The sequence below is a fragment of the Malus sylvestris genome, chromosome 14, assembly GCF_916048215.2.
Source record: "Malus sylvestris chromosome 14, drMalSylv7.2, whole genome shotgun sequence".
NCBI lineage: Eukaryota > Viridiplantae > Streptophyta > Magnoliopsida > Rosales > Rosaceae > Malus > Malus sylvestris.
This window is the reverse complement of record NC_062273.1, coordinates 27,264,426-27,287,421: the sequence shown is the minus strand read 5'-3', so window position 1 is coordinate 27,287,421 and position 22,996 is coordinate 27,264,426. Positions and strand designations below refer to the sequence as shown.

General features: G+C 37.4%; 1 protein-coding gene and 1 long non-coding RNA gene across 2 annotated transcripts in view; one reads left to right on the top strand and one right to left on the bottom strand.

The window, feature by feature from the left end:
• The window catches only part of LOC126598703 (uncharacterized), a 97,973-nt gene that overhangs the window by 32,968 nt on the left and 42,009 nt on the right, over positions 1 to 22,996 (bottom strand). The gene's annotated exons all lie outside the window — the stretch shown is intronic.
• On the top strand, positions 4,758 to 7,440 carry LOC126598718 (uncharacterized). The gene is made up of 5 exons (XR_007614937.1): positions 4,758 to 5,291; positions 5,487 to 5,544; positions 5,635 to 5,666; positions 5,751 to 5,819; positions 6,064 to 7,440. It is a non-coding gene; the product is annotated as an uncharacterized LOC126598718 (long non-coding RNA).

Sequence of the window (22,996 nt, the reverse complement as noted above, 5' to 3'; positions counted from 1 at the left end):
TCATGTGCTTTCTACTTCACCAGAAGTCTTCGACATAATGCCCATAATTTCCGCAAAGCTGAGTGTGCGTGTGACAGGTGCTGACAAGGCTGGAAAAGTAGATGCCTCTTCGATTTTTGAGATCGGCCCTCGTGGTCTCTGAGCAGCCCAACTTTTGAGAAAGCAAGCGCCTATTCGATTTCTGAGATCGACCTTCGTGGTCTCTGAGCAGCCCAGCTTTTAAGAAAGCAAACGCCTCTTCGATTTCTGAGCAGGCGCCTCTTCGATTTCTGAGCAGGCGCCTCTTCGATTTCTGAAGTTCCGTCGAGTGCAGATTTTTATAGGGGCTGGCATTAAGTTCCAAAGCACACTTGAATCTCCACCAGTAGAAGCTCCATTCTTGCACTTCTAAGATCTTGATTTGTCCGACCTCTTCTCTCTTCAACACCTTTGAAAATGTCTGGCCCCTACCGTCGTTTTGACTTGAACCTTGTTGAAGAGGCAGCCCTGCCTTCTCCAGACAACATATGGCGCCCAACCTTCGTCTCCCCTACTGGTCCTCTTACCGTTGGGGATTCCGTGATGAAGAATGATATGACCGCTGCAGTGGTGGCCAGGAACCTTCTCTCTCCCAAAGATAACAGACTACTTTCCAAACGGTCTGATGAGTTAGCTGTTAAGGATTCTTTGGCTCTCAGTGTTCAGTGTGCAGGTTCTGTGTCTAATATGGCCCAACGCCTATTTGCTCGAACCCGCCAAGTTGAATCATTGACGGCTGAAGTGATGAGTCTCAAACAGGAGATTAGAAGGCTCAAGCATGAGAATAAACAGTTGCACCGGCTTGCACATGACTATGCTACAAACATGAAGAGGAAGCTTGACCAGATGAAGGAATCTGATGGTCAGGTTTTACTTGATCATCAGAGATTTGTGGGTTTGTTCCAAAGGCATTTATTGCCTTCGTCTTCTGGGGTTGTACCGCGTAATGAAGCTCCAAATGACCAACCTCTGATGCCTCCTCCTTCTAGGGTTCTGTCCAGTACTGAGGCTCCGAATGATCCCCCTCCGGTGCCTTCTCTTTCTAGGACTCTACCGACTGCTGAGACTTCTCCTAAGCAACCTTTGTGAAGGCTCCCTCTTGTTTGTTTATTTGGACTTATGTATATGTACATATTTTTAGCTTATCGGGGATATCAACAAATAAGCTTTCCTTCATTTCAACGTATTGTGTTAAATACACCAAAGCCTTCTTCGCTAAGTTCTTTGAATTTTCTTTTGTTGAAGCTTTGTGAGTGGAGCATGTAGGTTGAGGTAGTGTTCCCTTAATTTCCTGAGTGAGGAAAACTTCTCTGTTGGAGACTTGGAAAATCCAAGTCACTGAGTGGGATCGGCTATATGAATCTTAGAACGCCATTGTGCTCGGTCATGTGTCATGTTCTTCGTTAGATCCAAGTACTCTAAGTCTTTTCTTAGAGTCTCTTCCAAAGTTTTCCTAGGTCTTCCTCTACCCCTTCGGCCCTGAACCTCTGTCCCATAGTCGCATCTTCTAATCGGAGCGTCAGTAGGCCTTCTTTGCACATGTCCAAACCACCGTAACTGATTTTCTCTCATCTTTCCTTCAATTTCGGCTACTCCTACTTTACCCCGGATATCCTCATTCCTAATCTTATCCTTTCTCGTGTGCCCACACATCCAACGAAGCATCCTCATCTCCGCTACACCCATTTTGTGTACGTGTTGATGCTTCACCGCCCAACATTCTGTGCCATACAGCATCGCCGGCCTTATTGCCGTCCTATAAAATTTTCCCTTGAGCTTCAGTGGCATACGGCGGTCACACAACACGCCGGATGCACTCTTCCACTTCATCCATCCAGCTTGTATTCTATGGTTGAGATCTCCATCTAATTCTCCGTTCTTTTGCAAGATAGATCCTAGGTAACGAAAACGGTCGCTCTTTGGTATTTCTTGATCTCCGATCCTCACCCCTAACTCGTTTTGGCCTCCATTTGCACTGAACTTGCACTCCATATATTCTGTCTTTGATCGGCATGGCATAACAATCTACATGCTCAGTAATTATAAAGCAATAAAACTACTAAATGCAAACAGAACATCATACTCTAGATCAAACCTCTCAGTCATTTGAGTACCAAAATTAACTTTAACAGGAAGTCCTAAGCATAACCGTACAATTCTTAGGCCTAATGATGTAACTCAGCCTCGGGAATGAGCCACAGATATCACCGGAAAATTATGTTTTTGTTGATTACCAAAGGGACAGAGGTGACATCAACAGAGGGTAATATAAGTTGAAGTTGTGTAGGATGCTTTGTTGTGATTAAGTACTTACACAAAAACAATAATGCATTGCATCAACTTAAATTGTGAGAGAAAAAGGAGTCCTCAGCGTAAAGGCTAATGACTGCATGCAGAGAAGTGAAAACAAAAGAAGATAAAATTTATTCATACACTCATATTATCGAAAGCACTTGTGAAGCGTTGTAGACATATGAATCGTAAGAAGCACAAAATCGTTGCTTTCAGAAACTGAACACATAAAAACCAACCTTTCCATATACAAATTGCCATCATCGCCCAAAGAATTGCCATTCCCATAAGGCCTAAAATGGATATAATGCAAAAGCAAATTCTCCACCCAACTCAAAAACCCTAAAATTCGATAAATCCAATACCTTTGGAAACGCTTCAGGCAGCGGCTTCAGCTGAAACCGTCAGAGAGGATTCAGCAAGTGCATCCGACCCGGCACGTCCTCTTCGATAACAAAGGAATAAACCCCAGATAAGAAACCGAAAAAAAAAATGAATTTTCTTAGCTTTAGTTTCTGGGTTTACGTTGTGGAATCCTATTGAGAACTGAAGGATGAGACTGGTGGTGGTATCTTCTCCCATATTCAATCCAAACAACATGCCTAATACTCAAGAACACGTTCAATCTTTAAGCACATTTACAAAACAGATTTAGAACATTTTAAAATCCTCTGAGCAGCAGAACATAAAAATCCAACAGAAAGACAAAACTGCATACCAGTTCATGTGGCTCTTCCTAACTCATCCAAAAAACCGTGCACATAGTTCAAATGCAAGCATCAGCCCACAACCAAAAATTAGACAGAACCAAGGAATAGATAAGGAACCAAGAGATGGGGAAAAAAAATCAACCAACAGATGAATGAGAAGCAAACACTAGAAATTTTTGAAGAAGCACAGAATGAGCAAAGTGAAACTCAAAAATCGAATTATGGTTCTAACAAAGCGAAAGGAAAACAAAACAATAAAGTTTGAAACAGTGCATAACCTATTCAATCAGAAGGAAAACCCAAAAACCCATACCCTGCCATACACCCTCTGTGACTCTCTCCTAACTGACCCAATGCACTAACCCATTAATTAATCCCAAAAAATGCACACAACCATGCTTTCTCCTCTCTCTGTCTACCTCTATCTCCCTATCCATCTAAAAGGTCGTACCCAGTGCACAAGGCTCCCACTTTACGCAGGGTCTGGGAGAGGTGAATGTCGGCTAGCCTTACCCCCATTTATGGAGAGGCTGCTCCCAAGTCTATCTCCCTATCCATCTCTCTCTAGAAAATTACAAATCCCCCAAAACCGGACCTAACATACTAAACAATCAGAAAATCCAAGGCAACATTAAAGAATACAATTTTAAAATGAAACTTATCTTTGGATTTCAGGCATGCAACGCAAGATCCGGTACACCCCACCCTCAGTAGGGTTTGTCGATGTCCCCTACCCCGTCTCCCTGAAATCCCGAAGACCCATATGGTTTTCTCTGCCCATACCCACCATCCCATCTACATCAACAGTGCCGAGACCCCTACCCTTACCCATCCCTCTCCCCCTTGCTCTCCTTCCATCGCCATCTCTCTCTCTCTCTCTCTCTCTCTCTCTCTCTCTCTCGCAGGCCCTCCCCGAAACCCTAATCGAACGGGACCAAATGACAGCTACCCACTGACCCCCCATCTCGCTCAAATCTGATAGGACAAAATTGCCCTTCATAATAAACCACGCCCACCATTGGATTGTAATCTGTCATGGGTAAAAACGTAATTAACTAAGTTGGGCCTTACTAAGGGCCGGGCTTCCCAGCTAAAGCCAACACGTCGGGCTGCTGACCCAAAACCACCAGAAATACCAATGGCATGGTTGTAATTAATCTGAAATTCGGATAAAAAAACCTATTCATTTCTACATTGCCAATTCCAAACCTTTTTTTAGACTAAAGTAATAATGCGCAATAGTAAACTGGGTAAGGGGGAAAATTCACCTTAGAACAACTCCACCCGTGGAGCCCTCTTTCCCAGGCAATCCACTATTCAATCCACCATGTGAACAATAACTGCCATAATGAACAGTAACTGTCTTTTGCATCTCCACCGTTGCACTTGAATAGCCCTGGCAATAGGCAATAAAATATTATTAATTTTTTTTACAAAATAATACTAAATAAATTTATTTGTAATTTCGGATAAGATATTTTAAATCGTTCTCGTAGCGTTACATATCATTATCTGAAAAGATAATTATTGGTGATGAATTTCGATAAGATTTTTATTCAATGTCATTGTGCCACGTGTCGTTATCTTTTCAGAATCTTTTAGGATATATTTCGATCAGATTTTTAATGAATGACAGTATGCCACGTAGCACTATCTACAACCTAATAACGAAAGGAAATTATATTATCTATATATATAATTTTTGCCCTTCAACATTTTTGTCTGGTTCCTTTTCTTTCTTGCTTTCTGCAGTGATTCCTTTTCACTGCTTTTGGTCTAATTTTTTTCCTATTTCTTTTGCTTCTCTTCTTCCATAGCCGTTTGCTCTCTCCTCTCTTCGCCTCTGCTGGTCTCAAAGTGGATAGTTTTGTGTTGAGTTCTTCTAATCTTGCATCTTCAACTTTTTAATGCAACTGTATGGATTGTGTTCTGTTCAATTTTAGATGTTAGAAGCTTTTAATTTTTTTGGTTTCAATTTTAAATGGGTTGTTGCTTTCAGAGTTTTCGTTTGATGACAGAGATGGGGTTTTTTGGGAGAAACTTTTAATCCGTGAGTTTTTTAGTTAGGTTGTGTGGTTCTTGAGAAATGGATTTGTAAATGGATTTTCTATTGAAATTGTTTCTCTTCTCATTTTTTGTTTTTTTTGTTTTTTGTGCCATCGGGTTTTGCATATGGGTGTATAATCAGGTTTTCTTTTGAATTTCACGGGATTCAGGTTTTTATTTTTTTGGAACTTTTGTCTGCAGCTTTGGAAGACATTTGTGCTTAAGGTGAGAAACTTTGGTTGCTCGCTTTTGGGTTTTGTTGTAGAATTATTATTATTTTTTTTTAAGAGTTACATTCGTGGGAATTCATTTGTTCTTCTTTTTTCCTGCATCTGAAAAATGCCACATGATGTAGTTTATAATTAAATAAGAATATCAAAATGGGTTTTCTGTGCAAATTTTCTTTTTCTGATTTTGTAGAACCGAAGAGGATGTTAACAATAACATTATTGTGTGATGTGCGATCTAAAGTTCTTTGGTGAGTTATTTGGTTTTCTTGCCATGTGGGATTTTAATATATATTTTTTTCGTGGTTTATGCTCTGATGTGTTTCGATTTTTGATTTCAGGAAAAGTTAAGGATACGATCAAACGTTTACTGGTAAATTTCTATTTTTCTGATTGTGTGTGATTTAATTTTTTTTCAAGTTTTGGGTGTACTTTTCTGATCTGCTTTGATTTTTAGTTGCAGCAAAAGTTGTTGCTTGAGTTTTCCAATTTATATCTGCAGCTTTGCAAGCTCTTTATCAACAAGGTATATAATTTTTATTCTTTTTCCTGTATCTTTTGTTGGATGGAATCATTTTTTTGTTTTTGGTGAGTTCTTCTAATCTCGCATCTGGTACTGTTTTTTTTTTTGACCGTATAGATTGTGTTTTGTTGAATTTTAAATGGTAGAAGTTTCTTGGGTTCAATTTAAATGGGTTGTTATCAACTATTGAATTGCTTTCGAAGCTGTTTGGCTACTCTCTTAACGCCCTTTTTCCTTTTCTTTTCAGCTTCTTCGATTTGCAGACCCCTTCTTTTTTTTTCCTTTTCCAGATTTAGCTTTTTCCCCCTATATTGTATCTTTTGGCGAATTTTGTGGGTCTTGGTCAATGCTGTGGGTATTGGTGAATTTCTAGCATGTTTATGCATGCAGTTTTTGTTATAATGTATGGATTGTGTTTTGTTCAACTTTAAATGTCAGAAGCTTTTAATTTTTTTAGGTTCAATTTTAAATGGGTTGTTATCAACCATTGAATTTCTTTTGGAGTATTCATTTGATAAGAGAGATTGGGGGGGGGGGGGTGGTTCTTTTGGGTGAAACTTTTGATCCATGAGATTTTTAGTTAGGTTGTGTTGTGGGTTTTTGCAAATTTCTATCGTGTTTATGCATGCATTTTTTTTCTTATAGATTTGGAAGAACATATCATTATAGGGTGTTGAGGGTTTGCTGGTGGGGGAAAGTAGCATCGTTAAGATTTTGCAGGTGAGATATTAAGGTGAGAGAATAACGGGACAAAGAGCATCGAAGACACATTTGGGATTAGGGGTAGCAAAACAGGGGAAAAGAATATGACAGAGGAATGGAGTCTTAATTTTTTTCTTAACTGGTTTGGGATTTTGCTTGCCTTTGGGGTCGTTGTTGGCGTCAAGCCATTTGGTGTCAAGTGGTGTCTGTTTTTTCATAACTTTTATTACTAATTTTTATGTTGTGTTGCGATTTTGTGTCCTGGGATTTCTGAATTTTATCGTTCATTGTCGGTTTTTAAAATATTTTTTGTCTTCATTTGTTTGTTTAATATGTTGTGTTTGTGTTGGGACGCCGTTTTGCAAGTTTTCTTTCCATTGGGACCGCCGCATTTTATAAGTGATGCGGGTGAGGTTTAGATACTCAAAACACTCCATTTTTTTTTTCCAAATATGCGCGGTTGGTTCTCTTCGGTTTTAAATGTTTAAAATTAAATGGTTATTTTGATAAAATGGTTTATTAGTTTTCCTTATGTGTTGTGGTCAGGAATTCAATTGGATTGGGTAAAATGCTTTTTCAATTTACGTTATAGGGAATTTTGTGTATTGCACCCAACTCTAAACAAGGAGGGTAATGCAAGAATTCGGCAAGCAATGTTACAACACAAGATTCAATGAATCGGAGAATCATAAGAATTTGGCAAAGACTTACGGCTCTAAAATACGATTCTTCATCAGAATTCAATATTAGAATTTTGAATGACAACAGATCACACACATCTTTAGAACACCAACAAGACTAAATTGAATGGATCTTAACTGTTTTATACATTGTAGAGAGACTCGGATCCTCACTTGGTACGAGCTGGAACAGCCTTCGATTTCTTTTCACGTTCAACAACTTTCTTGACCGTATTATGCTCTTCCTTGTTATCTAGGTGAATGTTCACTGCCTTTCCTTTCGACAGACCAGCCTCCTCTTTTAGAAGTTTCGCAGCCTACATCATCTTCCATCTCTGCATAAAGTGGATTGTCATGGTTGGAAGTTTGAGCAATGTTCTCCATGACCTTGGCCTCTCTGCGCTTCACTTCTACTGAACGCTGGGAATTAGGCATTTTCTAGATTTTGTAGGCACGATACCAATTTTTGATGCGTTTCCATTCGGTAAGAACACCATCCATGAGCTTTCTGATCTTGCATGCAATTACATGAAAGCATGTAAGTTGATCCATCAATCTATATATATAATATGGAGAGCATCGATCATTTCTAGGAATGAATTAACAGAGAAATGTAGTCATATATACACAGAGGAAGGAACAAAGAAGGTAAAAAGGGAGATTGATGAACGTACCAGACGTGAAGCTATCTCTGTACATAGCTCTCTCCCTTCCTTTGTCTCTATAGCGCTCTCTATCTCCTTTGTAGCCAATTTCACTTGGAAATGGATCATTTCCAGTTCACTTCCACTTAATCCTTCTCATCAAACAATCCGGACCCTTGAAATTTGATCAAATGGCTATAATCACGGGCCCACTTTAAAAGTTATAATAACTTTTTGATCAAATTTCAAGGGTCTGGATTATTTGATAAGGATGCTTAGGTGGAAAAGATCAAGAGAAGATCCATTTCCAAGTGAAATTGGCTACAGATGGGAGAGAGCGCTATAGAGAAAGCAAGGAAGGGAGAGAGCTACGTTCAGAGATAGCTTCACGTCTGGTATGTTCATCGATCTCTCTTTTTACCTTCTCTGTTCCTTCCTCTGGGTATATATGACTACATTTCTCTGTTAATTCATTCCTAGAAATGATCGATGCTCTCCATAATATATATATATATATATATATATATATATATATATATATATATATATATAGATTGATGAATTGACTTACATGCTTTCATGTAATTGCATGCAGGATCATATGGGCAAGATCAGAAAGCTGATGGATGGTGTTCTCTCCGAATGGAAACACATAAAAAATTGGTACCGTGCCTACAAAATCCAGAAAATGCCTAATTCCCAGCGTTTAGTAAAAGTGAAGCACAGAGAGGCCAAGGCCATGGAGAACACTGCTTCAACTTTCTACCATGACAATCCACTTTATGCAGAGACACAAGATGATGTCAAGGCTGCGAAACTTCTAAAAGAGGCTGGTCTGTGGAAAGGAAAAGTAGTGAGCTTTCACCTAAATAACAAGGAAGAGCATAATACGGTCAAGAAAGCTGTTGAACATGAAAAGAAATTGAAGGCTGTTCCAGCTCGTACCAAGTGAGGATCCGAGTCTCTCTACAATGTATAAAATAGTTAAGAGCCATTCAATTTAGTCATGTTGGTGTTCTAAATATGTGTGATCTGTTGTCATTCAAAATTCTGATATTGAATTCCGATGAAGAATCATATTTTAGAGCCATAAGTCTTTGCCAAATTCTTATAATTCTCCGATTCATTAAATCTTGTGTTGTAACATTGCTTGCCGAATTCTTCCCTGACCCTCCTTGTTTAGAGTTGGGTGCAATGACCCCACACTCTGAAATCCATAGAACCTCTTTCTGGTATCTGCTCCAGGAATAACTTTCGGCCTTGCTCACTTTCCTTAGATCTCTCAGCCAATTTCTGGGCCACAAGTTCAGCCTCTTCCGCTGAGCTTTGGCTCTTAATTTCCTCCTCCCTACGAAGTTGTTCCATGGCCCTTGCTTCACGAGCTATGCTTGATGATATGCGTTCCTCTTCTCTTCTAACTTGAGCAACTTTTCAGCTTCGATGAGTTTCCTCTGTTCTAAAACAGCCTCTTCTCAATTGCCATATCCTCTTTCTGTTCGGCTCTTATCACTTGAAGTTTTTCAGCTCTCCTCAACTCTGAATCATGAAGCTTCTGGCGCAAACTAAGTTTTTTATCTTCTTCATTTAAGCAAGTTATGAAACGAACCTCGTTAATTAAATTTATTGCTTTCATCAGCAGCTAGCACCGGGACAGCAATAGAATTCGCATCACTTCCCCAGCTGGGTACACCATAATTTCCAGGTACCTTTGGAGGCTCGGATCTGAGCTTGTCCCGAGAATATCACTCGAATGGTTAGAAGCATTTTTTTTCTTCCAGAAAATCCGCCAACCCAACTCTGTAGAGAGAACTTTGAGCTACTTATATTTTTCTACACAGGACACAAGTCAAAAACCAAAATTTGGAAACACGTCAGTAACACCAGAGTTGATCGATTACTATCCCCAAAAAACATATAAAATCTGCAACATTTAGGTTGATATCTATCTACCAGTAGCACGAAAATGTTACATCTAATAACTTACCAACGACAACGGAATCGATTTCATTGCTCCAATTTCTACTTACAGAGCTAATATCTGAAAATACGATCTTGACATGCAAAGATGAACTTGGTAAATGGTAATTAGAGCAAACAGTTTCTGGGTTTCATGCATTTCAGTGAATAAAATCCAAAGATAGTTGTTTTTTTTTTTTTTGGGGAATTTTAACGAAAAGATCTAGGTACTCTTAATTTTAACGAAAAATTACATTTTTTCATTAAAAAATCAATTTTGATACTATTTACTTTACTTTTTATTTTGTACTAATACTTAAAGTTTTCAAGCTATTTTCATTAGTTTTTTTTAGGGCAAAAGACTGTTTACTACCCTTATGTTTCATGGTTTTCAACATTTAGTACATCAATTTTTTTTCGTCTCAGAGTCATACCTAAAGTGTAAATTTTGGGACAATCTCATACATTCGTTAGTCAAACTGTTAAGTCTGCCGTTAACAGTGATGTGGTGCCCATGTAGACAATGACTGGGCGCCACGTGTCATCCACGTGGAAATTTAAAAAAAAATATATTATAAAATAATAAATAAATAAATTTAAAAAAAAAACGTTTTTTTTTTCTTCTTCTTCCTTCCTTTTTCTTCTTCTTCTTCTTCCTTCTTCTTCCTCTTAATCTGGGTAGCAGATTCGTTTTTTTTTTCTTTCTTTCTTTCTTCTTCCTCCTTCCTTCTCCTTCTTCTTCTTCCTTCTTCCTTCTCCTTCTTCCGAATCTGCCCATTTTTTTTTCTTCCTCCTCCTTCTTCTTCTTCTTCTTCGAATTCTTCTTCGAATTCTTCTTCTTCGAATCTGCCCAGTTTTTTTTTTTTCTTTTCTTCTTCCTCATTCTTCCTCCTTTCTTCTCCTTCTTCTTCTTCTTCCTTCTTCTTCCTCTTCTTCGAATCTGCCCAGTTTTTTTTTTTCCTTCTTCCTCCTTCTTTCTCCTTCTTTCTTCTTCTTCTTTGAATCTGCCTAGTTTTTTTTTTCTTCTTCTTCCTCTTCGAATCTGCCCAGTTTTTATTTTTTTTTCTTCTTCTTCCTCCTTCTTCCTCCTTCCTTCTCCTTCTTCTTCTTTCTCCTTCCTTCCTCCTTCCTTCTCCTTCTTCTTCTTCTCCTTCGAATCTGCCTAGTTTTTTTTTTCTTCCTTCTCCTTCTTCTTCTTCTTCCTTCTTCTTCCTCCTTCTTCTTCGAATCTGCCCATTTTTTTTCTTCTTCCTCCTTCCTTCTTCTTCCTCCTTCTTCCTTCTCCTTCTTCTTCTTCTTCGAATCTGCCCAGTTTTTTTTTCTTCTTCCTCCTTCCTTCTTCTTCCTCATTCTTCTTCTCCTTCTTCTTCTTCTTCTTCAAATCTGCCTAGTTTTTTTCCTTTTTTTTTCTTTTCTTCTTCCTCCTCCTTCTTCCTTCTTCCTTCTCCTTCTTCTTCTTCTTCCTTCTTCTTCTTCTTCTTCTTCTTCTTCCTTCTTCTTCCTCCTTCTTCCTTCTCCTTCTTCTTCTTCTTCTTCTTCCGAATCTGCCCATATTCGGTTTTTTTTTTAATTTTATAATATATATATATATTATTTTATAATTTTTTTTTAAAATTTCCACGTGGATGACACGTGGTGCCCAGTCATTGGCCACATGGGCGCCACATCACAGTTAACAGCTGACTTAACAGTTTGACTAACGGATGTATGAAATTGTCCCAAAATTTACATTTTAGGTATGACTCTGAGACGAAAAAAAATTGATGTACTAAATGTTGAAAACCATTAAACATGAGAGTAGTAAACAGTCTTTTGCCTTTTTTTTTTAACACTTCAATATCAGAAAAATAATCTCAACTGAATACAATAACCAAAATCCATTAAACTCTGCAATATTCTATTGATTGAAGAAAAGTAAGGCAAAAAAATTACACCTTTTTCACTTCGAACTATCCAGAGCCCTCGTCATCTGCTGCTTCTCCACTGTTCTCCATTTCCCAATTTATCAAATCCCAACTAAATTCATCCCCAAATGAAAGACAAAGTGAGATGGGAAAGACAAATCGAGTGGTCCCAACCCTTACCTTGGTCGGAAAATAGTGATGCCTCGCTGGAAAGCATGGAGATCGAGGTTTGGGTTCGAGTTCATAAGCTAGGGTCTTGGTCTGGGCTAGGGTTCGTGTGTCCCACCTCAGTCGCCTGAAAAAGTTAGTGAAGGTGGTGGTGTTGTCTCACGGTGTTGGTTCGACGGAGAGAGAGAGAGAGAGAGAACCGGTAAAGATGAGAGGAGGAGAAAGTTTGGGTGGTGGATTGTTGCCATTCCATTTCCATACTATTTCCATCCCTTTCTGTTTTGTGTGGTCACGGTTAAGCCACGTCAAGATTTTATATTCATATTACTTTTTATTTTATTATTTTTATAAAAAAACGTGGTTTAACCGTGACCACACAAACATGAGGGGATGAGAAAAGTATCGAAATGGAAGGGCAGACAATCCACCTCTGAAAGTTTGAGGGAAGAGAGGGCCGGGAGAGACAAAGTGAGGTGGCAGCCAGGGATAGGTTCCAGAGGTCTGAAAGGAGAAATTTTTCCAAGAGCCGAGTACACATGACACCTGTGTTCCCCACCTATTAGCATTTGACACCTTAGATATTAGCTTTTAAATGACTCAATCCTTAAATTTTATTTCTCAGCTAGCTGTTATTTTTTAATTTTTAATTTTTTATAGTTTTTTACAGTTTTTTTTTTACCAAAAATTTAAAAAGAATATTTAATTAAGACCCAGAAAGGTGATTGGTTCTATGCAGTGAAGAAAATATCGATAATATCGGCGATATTTCGCCGATATTATCGTTTTTTTTGGGGGTCCGATATTTTTTTAACTATCCAAATGGTTTTCGTCAAAATATAGCGATATTATCAATAATATCGATAATATCGCGATATTTTCGAAACTATCGCGATATTTTTGGAAGTGGGCTTCTAGGAAAAGAACGCCGGAAATGGGTGTGCCGATTCCCGAGCCGATTTCATCCCAAAAACCTTGCAAAAACACGATTAAGATCAAGATCTAAGCTACAAAGCGATTGAAAACACAACCACAATTCATATGCATGAATCAATCGAAGAGGTAAGAAGGTGAGGGATCGGGAGTTGACCTGACCACCGACAGCGATGGCGGCGATGGCGACGACGGCGACGACGAATGCGCTACCTTCGCCATAGTCCCCTAGAGCAGTACAAGCTCCCTGTTTGTTCTTTCTGCGGTGGTGAACGAAGGGCAGTGCAGCAGATCGAACTAATTTGAGCTTCACACTAACACGGAGAGAGAGATCCGAGACTTACCTAACCGGAAAATCAAAGAAGACTCGCCGGAGAGTTATGGGCTCCGCCATTCTCGCAGAGGCGGGAGAGAGAAGACTGATGATGTGTGATGATGGTGGTGTCCTCGATCTGCTCGAGTCGAGCAGATGGTGCTGCTGCGTGTGTGTGTGTGGTTATGGCAAGAGAGGGAGAGAGGTAAAAGGGTTTCGAACTTTCGAGAGAGAGAGACAGTGCAGAGAAGAGAGTGAGAGAAGGAAATGGGGTCTCGGGGTAGGGGAGAGACCCACGTAGTGGGTTCTTTGTATTTTAAAAAAAAAGTTGTGGTCATGTTTTAATTATGAAAACCCATGTAGTGGGTTCTTTGTATTTTAAAAAGTTGTCCAAGTTTGAGATCCACCCACACTACGTGGGTGTTTTATAATTTTAAAAGTTAGAGAGATATATATATATATATATATATATATATATATATATATATATATATATATAAAGGTTATATAAATTTAAATTATGAATTATTTAGTTGAAAGGCAGGAGAAAACAAAAGAAAAAAAAGAAAAGGAAAAGAAAATAAGAAAGAAAAAAAAACACCAGGGGAATTCAAACCCCTCCCTTTGTCAACCACACACCTAGACCTTATCCAACTCGCTATAGATGTGTAAGAAAGAAAAAAAAACACCAGGGGAATTCAAACCCCTCCCTTTGTCAACCACACACCTAGACCTTATCCAACTCGCTATAGATGTGTACATATTCTGCCTGTAATATTTATATGGTTGTTAAGATGTCTGCAATGCTTGCAAGCTAATATTTATTATCTAGGATAAATTTCTATATTTAAAAAAACACCAAGGGGATTCGAACCCTTCCCATTTTACTCCTTCAACACCTTGACCACCATATCACTTATGTTTTTGTGAAAATATGCTAAAATACACTTACTCTACACATAGAGATGACGAAGATAGTGAAAATTTTGAACCTCATAGGAACTCTATGTGGTACTAAGTCACTCATGTATTTTACCATGCAATGTATAAAGTGTAAAATATTATACTAATTCATTATATATAAATGATTATGGTGTGTTTAGACTTCTTTCATTAATTACTACATATTTTCTACACTCACAATGTTTGTCAGCTCGCTATATAATCAACTTGATAATGTTAAATCCATCATGCAATGCATTTCCTTCCATTTTTTTGTGATAAACTAATAGATAATTGACTAAATAAACATCATGCAAAGTTTCAATAAAAATTTCCAAGTTTTTCTTACAATTTCCGTGGTTTCCATGTAATTTTTATCGATATCGATATTATCCCGATATTTCCATCGATATTTCCGTGTTTTCAGACTACCGATATTTCCGATATTACCGATATTTTCTTCCTTGGTTCTATGTGGGGATGTTAGCATGTTCGATTACTCAAACCTCTCTCACAACCGATGTGGGACAAATATAATGGGTGCCACACATGCAAGTTTTTGCTTGCTCAATTTTCTCTCGATGTGGGAGAAATATAATGGGTGCCCAAAATATAAGCTTCCTATTAGAGATGGTAAATGTGCATTTAATTTAAGTTTTAGTTTTTAAATTTAAATAATATGTTTGGTCCTATGGCCCTCGGTTGGAGATGGTTTTTTGTGATTGAGCTAAAACGAGTCATTTGGCTCTCGGTTGGAGATGGTAAGAAATATGGTCATGCACTATTCATTAAAATATTAATTTCTTTGAGGGCCAGATGGCTAAAACGAGCTATCTGGCCAGCCTTCGATTGGAAATGACCTTAATATCTACCGTATCAATAAATTTTAAACATTGACCGGAACTGATGGTTGGGATATATGCATGAATGATATGAGAGAGGATTCTCACCGGATTCTCCAGTCATATGTAATCATACATCATGCGGTCAGTTTTCATCAGGTATTGTTTATATTTAATTTTAAATAAAAAATTATAATAAATTTTGACCATAAAATGTACTATGAACGAATGTAATTTATGAATTTCCAAGATTCTCACAAAAAAGATTCGCCGAGAATCCTCACTCGAATGATATCAACATATAGTATTTTTAAAATTTGATGTGATGGTGTTAATTTGTTTATTATATATGTTTCTGTAGATATCCACTGTAGTTTGATGTGTGATAAGATCAATTGGATAGGTACGCAGGCCCTAGATGATTCACGTATATATGTGGGAGGCAGATTCTCTATATACACATTCATACCTTCGGTTTGTTCTGAGAGCCATTGATGATGATGACGAAGACGATGATGATCCAGTTTGAGATGGTAAGTAGGTCTGCTTTACAAGTGTTACTGATAATTTGTAAATGTTTCAAACTTGTTGAAACTATATATAAACAGGGATGAGAGGGGATTTGTATATACTTTGAGCATTTTAATTGTTAAAACCTTGTTAAAAAATATAATGATTAAGATCTAAATAAGATACTCGGCAACATCTTAAAGTTTTTGAGAGAAAGACAAGTTATAAATGAAGTAATAGTGTTCTCTCATGGTTTGTAAAGAATGAAATCTCTGTTGGCTTGGTTTATTATGTCAAAAGGTTGCTGGCGTGCTGCCTTAATTTGCATTTCCCTTTTGTAAAACTTGTTGCATTAGTACAAGATCATAAGGCTATGTTTGGGTTAGGGTTTCGCAAATTATGGGATTGGAAGCCAAACTATAAAGAAAATGATCACAAAATGTTTTACAGGAGGGATTAAGAAATGCACCATAGAGCATTACAAAGGCATGTAAAGAGGGATTAGCTAATGAAACTTTCGAAGGTGGGTTTAGCTAATCCTTTTTAATATACCTTCGTAACACTTAGATGATGCATTTCGTAATCCCTTCAATCCAACATTTTGGCATCATTTGCTTTATATTTGGTTTTCAAACTCATGATTTGCAAAACCCTCATCCAAGTATACCCTAAACGATTCTTCGCCTTTTGATATTTAGGACTCCATTTCTAGATCTGATGCTCTTCAAGTGGAAGCTGAATTGGTAGTCTCAGCTGCCTTTAGTCCAGATACACCTCCAACCCCAAAACTATGTAGAGAATGTATTTGGATGCTCTTTGGAACTTAGTGTTTGGAGCCTAATGACCAGGAAATTCGGACTCTTAGTTTGTGTGAACGAGAGATGAGCACTTTGTTTATGTGAGGTGGACCCGCGGAATGTTAATGGGGTCGGTAGAATTCAACTTGAGTGATCCAAATTGCTTGGTTCTTGGACTCCGGACAGTGAGACCTGTAAAGGATCTCTGTCTATAGACAATGACCCAGCAACTGGTCGTTATTGTAGTGATTTAGTTGATTAATTACTCGTGTATTAATTTTAAAGAAGCATGAATCATTCTTTCCAGAATGCGTACTGCATTTGGGTTTTGATCATCTCTTTAGTCCAACCCAAAACACAAATGCATTCGGCCTTGGTTCATGGTATGCTATCACTGGTTGGTTGCTATAGTTTTCGAAACTACTGTAATCTTCAAAGAGGAGGAGATTTGAACTTCAGTATGAAAAAACATGCGCGTTAGACCAATCAAGGTCATAGCTCACGTATAATTTTCTTAATCAGGCAAGCGAAACATTTAGATTCGAGAATACTCCTACCAATAATCGTTATCACCTTATTTCTTTTCATTCCTTTGAAGTTTTTTCTCCATGATTCAACTCAAGAGTAGGTAAATATTTTGTACAGACTGTATACACTTGTCAGTATAACACATTCGCAGTCAGTCAATTTAGCTGAAATAAAATTTTTTGGAGGCATGATTTTGAAAGGAAGCTAACTATCCATGATTACTATAAACGTTAGATTACGAACTCGTTTGTAAGTATTTTTAAATGATTGAAAACAGTTTTGGTGAAATTAATTTGCCTTCTCAGAAGTACAAAATATGTGCTTCTTGCATGAAGCATTTAAATGTTGTTTTTCAAGATTCACTTGGATTTTTACTAAAAATTAGTTTCAAAATATTTTTACCAAAAACATTTTTAGTTAATTTATAAACACTTTCAAACGAGTCATTTATAAAGTAGCTAAAATCAATCTTATTTCATGGGCCCACCAATAAGAAAAAACTACACGATTTCGAAAGTTGTACTTATATAACCTAGTTAAATCATGCCGCAGGTTAATAGTTTGCATTACTAATTAAGAAAGCGAACAATCAACCACCATATTATGTCGTTTATTAAAAATGGTCTAAAGTTTGACTATTTTCTTTTCTATAAGTACTTTACCTACTTCTTAAAAAATAAAATAAAATATTGACGGCAAAATACGGGACAGAAATAGTGTTATTATGCAGCTTTTTTTTTAAATGCCGTGAAAAATGTGGCCATTTTTTTAAACTTTAGTTTTATTTATATAAATATCTTATTTCATATTTTCAATAAAGTAAGTGCAAAATGGGAGTATAATATGTAAACTTTATTTTTATTATTAAAGAATTTGTGAAAAAAATATGTATTAAACATAAAAAATACATACATGTGTGACACACTAATAGCATGGCTAAATTTAAAACATGTGTTTCAGTAAATTATTCATACTTACACAAGAACAAAAATATTTTCAAAAATATGTACGTTCATATATTGCACATTAATTTGGCACTATGTTTGCGCTTGAGGTCAATGCATGTTGCGAGTGAGTTGAGGAACTGTGTATTTTTTTCCAAGTTGTATAAGTTCAAACATGGAAATTATATTTTATTCAATATTATTTAATATGCCACACCATTTGCATGGCATGATAAGAAATTTCTTAATCATAATAAGGTGACAAAGTCTTTGCTTGCTAGATTAGCAATCTAGGGTGTAAAAACAATTATTTTTTTCTTTTTTACATGCATCGTGCATATTTAGATTCTATGTATGTGTGTGGGTCATATCTCCTTGTTAATATCAAAGCAAAAGAGATTAATTATAGTTTATCTTCGATCTATTATAACCTCATACAACTTTTTCAAAACATTTTAGATTCATACATTAACTACTATTTTATTTCAATTTCATACCTTAGTTAAATTTCTCATCCATATCTTCGTTAAATGCTGATACCTTAGTTAAATTTTTCATACCACGTAGGCTGAATACTGCTAGATGGAAAATTTAATTTTAAGAGTAAATTGTAGCTATGGTCCCTTAACTTTAACTCAATTTGAGCAATGGTCCCTCAACTAAAAATCCATTATCATTGGTCCCTCAACTCATCAAAATGTGCAGCTATGATCCTTTAACTAAAAATCCATTACCATTGGTCCCTCAACTTTAATTCAACTGGATAAATGGTCCCTAAACTTTATTGTAGTAATGATCATTCCAACATAACTTGTTTCAACTGGAGAAATGGTCCCTAAACTCAAACCTACACACATCTTCAGGGGTAAATTACATAATAGCCCCTCAGGTTTGAGATCTATTACAACATCATGCAACATTTTTAAAACATTTCACTTTCATACCTCAAGTTTTATTTTATTTCAAAATAATACATTCGTTACATTTTCCATTCATTGATCTGTTAAGTGTTGACGTGGCTGCCACATTTATATTATGTGGCTGCCAAATGTATGCCACGTGGCAATTTTTTAAAAAAAAAAAAACCTTAATCTTCTAAATTTACAAAAAAAAAAAAAAAAAAAAATCCAGATCCCCCCCCCCCCCCCCAAAAAGCCCTCGTACCTGAACCCTGAACCAAAAAAAAAAAAAAAATCCAGATCCCCCCCCCCCCCCGGCCGCTGCAACCTTGAACCAAAAAAAAAAACACCTCTGAAACCCCGATCCGTTACCACCCCCTCCACCGCAAAAACCCAGTTCCCATTATTCAAACCCCAGATCCCATTAATCCCCTACCAGATCGACCCGCACCGGCCTGTCCACTACCAGATCGACCCACCTCTGAACTACACCACTGCACCACCATCAAGCATCAGACCACCAGCCACCGATCTGCAGCCGTTTTGTCCAACGCCTCGAACCAGTCTCGCCACCTGCTTGAATCTCCCGCGCTAACCCATCACCCAGATCCGACTGACCCATGATTGCATGCCCGCTGCTCCATCGCCATCCTTGTTGCACCGTTTCTGTCCCGCATCACTGGAATCGGTTCTCACCGCCGCCGTCCACTATCACCCGTTGTCAGACTCGCCCTGAACTTTGCCGTGTTTCGTTTCCGCACCGACTAGTCTCATACCCACAGTCGATTCCCATGAGTTGGATTTGTCGAACCACTGCAACCCGGCCGCTGCTAGTTTGTAAACCTTATTCTTGCTGTTTTTGTTTTTCCAATGATTGCACTGGAATTCCAATGCAGTCTAATGATTGTTGCACTAGTTTGCAGATGCACAGGAGAGAAAGGAAGAAGGTTCAGGGAAAAAGAAAAGCTATGAAACCCAATCCCATTATCCCCCCCCCCCCCCCGACAACCTTGAACAAAAAAAAAACACACCTCTGAAACCCCATCCATTACCACCCCCCCCCCAAAACAAAAAAACCCAAATCGCCCAGTTCCCATTTAAAAAACCCCAGATCCCATTATTCCTCCCCCCAACAAAAAAACCCAGATCGCATACCTGGCGAAGTCCGACGGTTCGCACCCATCATCCACCTCTTTCTCTGCACCCAGCTCCACCTCCTCCGTGCACCCATCTTCCGCTACCCCAACCTGCAACCCAGAAAGAAAAAGAAAAAAGCGCACCCACCCTCACACGCATCTACTTCCCTCCTCTACACACCTCACTCCTTAAATTCACTCATTGGAGAGGAAGGGATCTGGGTTGCAGGGAAAGGGAGATGAGTTTTTTTTTTCTTTTCTTTTATGGGTTGCAGGTAGTGGGTGCGGAGGAAGAGGTGGAGGATGGGTGCATGGTGGGTTTGGGGAAGATGGGAGGGGGAAGAAAGGAGTGGGTTGCAAGGAAGGGGAGGTCGTGGAAGATGAAGATGGGGTTTTTTTTTTTTCCCTCTCATCTTCTTCTTCTGGGTTGCAGGGGTTTTTTTTTTTTCCCTCTCATCTTCTTCTTCTGGGTTGCAGGTTGTGTGGGTGGGTTGCGGGTTCAGCTTTTGATTTTGGCTTTTGGTTTTTTTATTTTTTAATGTAGAGGATTCATGTTTTTTTTTTTAAATTATTATTTTTGCCACGTGGCACAAACGTGGTAGCCACGTCATCACTTAACGGATCAATGGATGGAAAATGTAACAGATGTATTATTTTGAAATAAAATAGTACTTGAGGTATGAAAATGAAATGTTTTAAAGATGTTGTATAGGGTTGTAATAGATCTCAAACCTGAGGGGCTACTATGTAATTTACTCCATCTTCAGTCTCTCAAATTCGAAGCAGACTCACCCTAAGCCCAAAATCCAAAAGCTTGAAACCTTAGCGCTGTCATTGAAACCTAGTGTCATCGCTCTCCTAGCACCACCGTACCAACTAACCCTAAACAACCCACAACCCACCAGTGATTACAGTGATTATACCGTAGAGCTGAGGGAATCTCGTGGTTCGAAATGAAGGATTTGAAGGCTGAAAATGACTTGGGGAAAAAGGGAGGATCCCAAACAAATGAGCATTCCTTGTAAACACAAAGGCAACAAATAGAAACCAAAGAGATACCACGTCGTTGTAGTGCAACCTCGAGGAAAGTTTATCATGAAAAAATGCCAACCCAAAATATATAGTCGGGGTGGAACGAAATGCTGCCAAATAAGTTTTGCCCAAGCACAATCACCATGCCTCCTTCAAATTAGATCATAACGAAAAGAGAAGAGAATTTTCTCATAAAGATATGGTTCCCAAATCAATTGGTCATTAGTAGTTACAAGAGTAAAGGATGATACAAAATTTTCTTTGCAATAGACAAGAATAAATCTATAAAATAATCCAACAATGACCAACTTTAAGCTCGAATAACATTTGAAATCCGAAGAAAAACTATATGAGAATGATCAAAGATAATGAAGGGCTAATAATTAGCTCATCCAACCATTTATCAAAAGAAAAAGAAAACTTACCTCCCATCTCCAAAAATTCAATAGTTATTGATATTCAAAACAGATAAAGCATACTTCAAACCAGGCCACATAGATGATTGCCAATAAACATCTTATTATTTGTAAGGCATGAGAGGAAAACACTGGTCGATAAAAGAACCTCATAAAGAAGTGATTGTAAAACATTCCAGTCAAATTGAGCAAAGCCGTTAAGTTCAAAGTAGCTAAGTCACAAAAACCAAGACCACCTTCAATTTTAGGCCCACCACACACCATATTCCATTTAATAGTTACCAATTTGTGGGAAACCAAATCTTCGGACCAAAATATAGTTCCATGCACAAGTAGAGAAATCTTCAAAAGACAAGTTGGTCATTGATATACTGAGAAACTATGCAAAAATAAACTTTGAAAAACATACTGCACTAATTAAACTTTTGATTAGAAATATCAAATATGTAATTAGACTCTAGCTAGACTACTGTTCTTCTTCTTGTTGCTAACCCTACACATTACACATTGCTAATTGGTAATTACACATGCACCCTTTAATTTATGTATTAAAAAAATGGTGACATTGATACCCTAACCAGAGAAAATATAATATATAAGTAGAAAATCCAAACTCCATGATCGGTTAATATCCAACCTTGATGGGATATCCCATTCATTCCACTTCTGTACTGCTGTTGGATGAAGGTTCATCTAGTTAAATTGGTATTCAAACAGTATTGGAATCAATTATGCCAAGATATTTTCATAAAATATCCTTTCGACGTGCAAGATGCCAAGAACGTAGGTGGAATCAACGTGCAAAAGAATTTGTGTGGAGTTGGAATCGACGTGCAAGAACGTGTATGGAGAGGTTTATAATTTTGTAAAATGAGTTTAGTTGAGTACTATTGCGCTGATGTTGGACAAGAATGAGGATCTTCGTCGTATCCTCAAATAATGTCCATTCATCGTACATCGTGTGATCATAAATTATTTTAAATATTTTTATATAAAATTAAATATGAATAGTATTTGACGAAAACCGGCCACACAATGTACGATGAATGTATTCAATTTGAAGATCTTTAGGATCCTCACAAAGAGGATCCTGAGAGGATTCATTCGTTGGATAAATGGGCATGTGGATTCAAAACAAATTTTTCATACCAAAATTTTAAAGGAAAACTGTTGAAAATGGTTTAAAAATTTTGAGTTTTAACGATCAAGACAAAATAAAAGGTAAAGTGAATAGTTCCAGGATTGACTTTTTAGTGTAAAAATATGGTTTTTTGTTAAAGTGAATAGTACCGGGAGCTTTTCGTTAAAGTTCTTAAATTTTAAATTATGTGACGTGTCACTAATAGGAAATAAACACGATAATTAATATTTAAGTAATAATCCAATCGTACGACCATGTTATATGATTTATGAAATTTAGTCTAAATATTTGGTCTCTCTAATATTATCCGAAGAGACTGCCTAGTTTCATAAAATAAGATGTCTAATTTTTTTACTTTTCTTTTTGAGAAACGTTAAGGAGACTTTCTATGAACATTGTCACCTTATATTTTTGGTACAATGTTTTATTCTATTGAAGCAAAAGTTGACGTTAAGGGAGTCTCCTTAGACCATCTCCAAATGAGATATCAAATCCTAGGTGAAATGTCATGCAATCAAATTTAAAGGTACGAAAAAGTTTCAATCGATATGCCAATCCTACCTGAATTGAAGTAAGAATTTTCTACTGCCAAATTTGACATATAGAACAGGTGCTGTCAATTAATTTTTTAAATATATTATTGTGTGGGTCTCTTTACTTCACCAATTGTAGATCTTGAAAGTTTATTTTAATTGA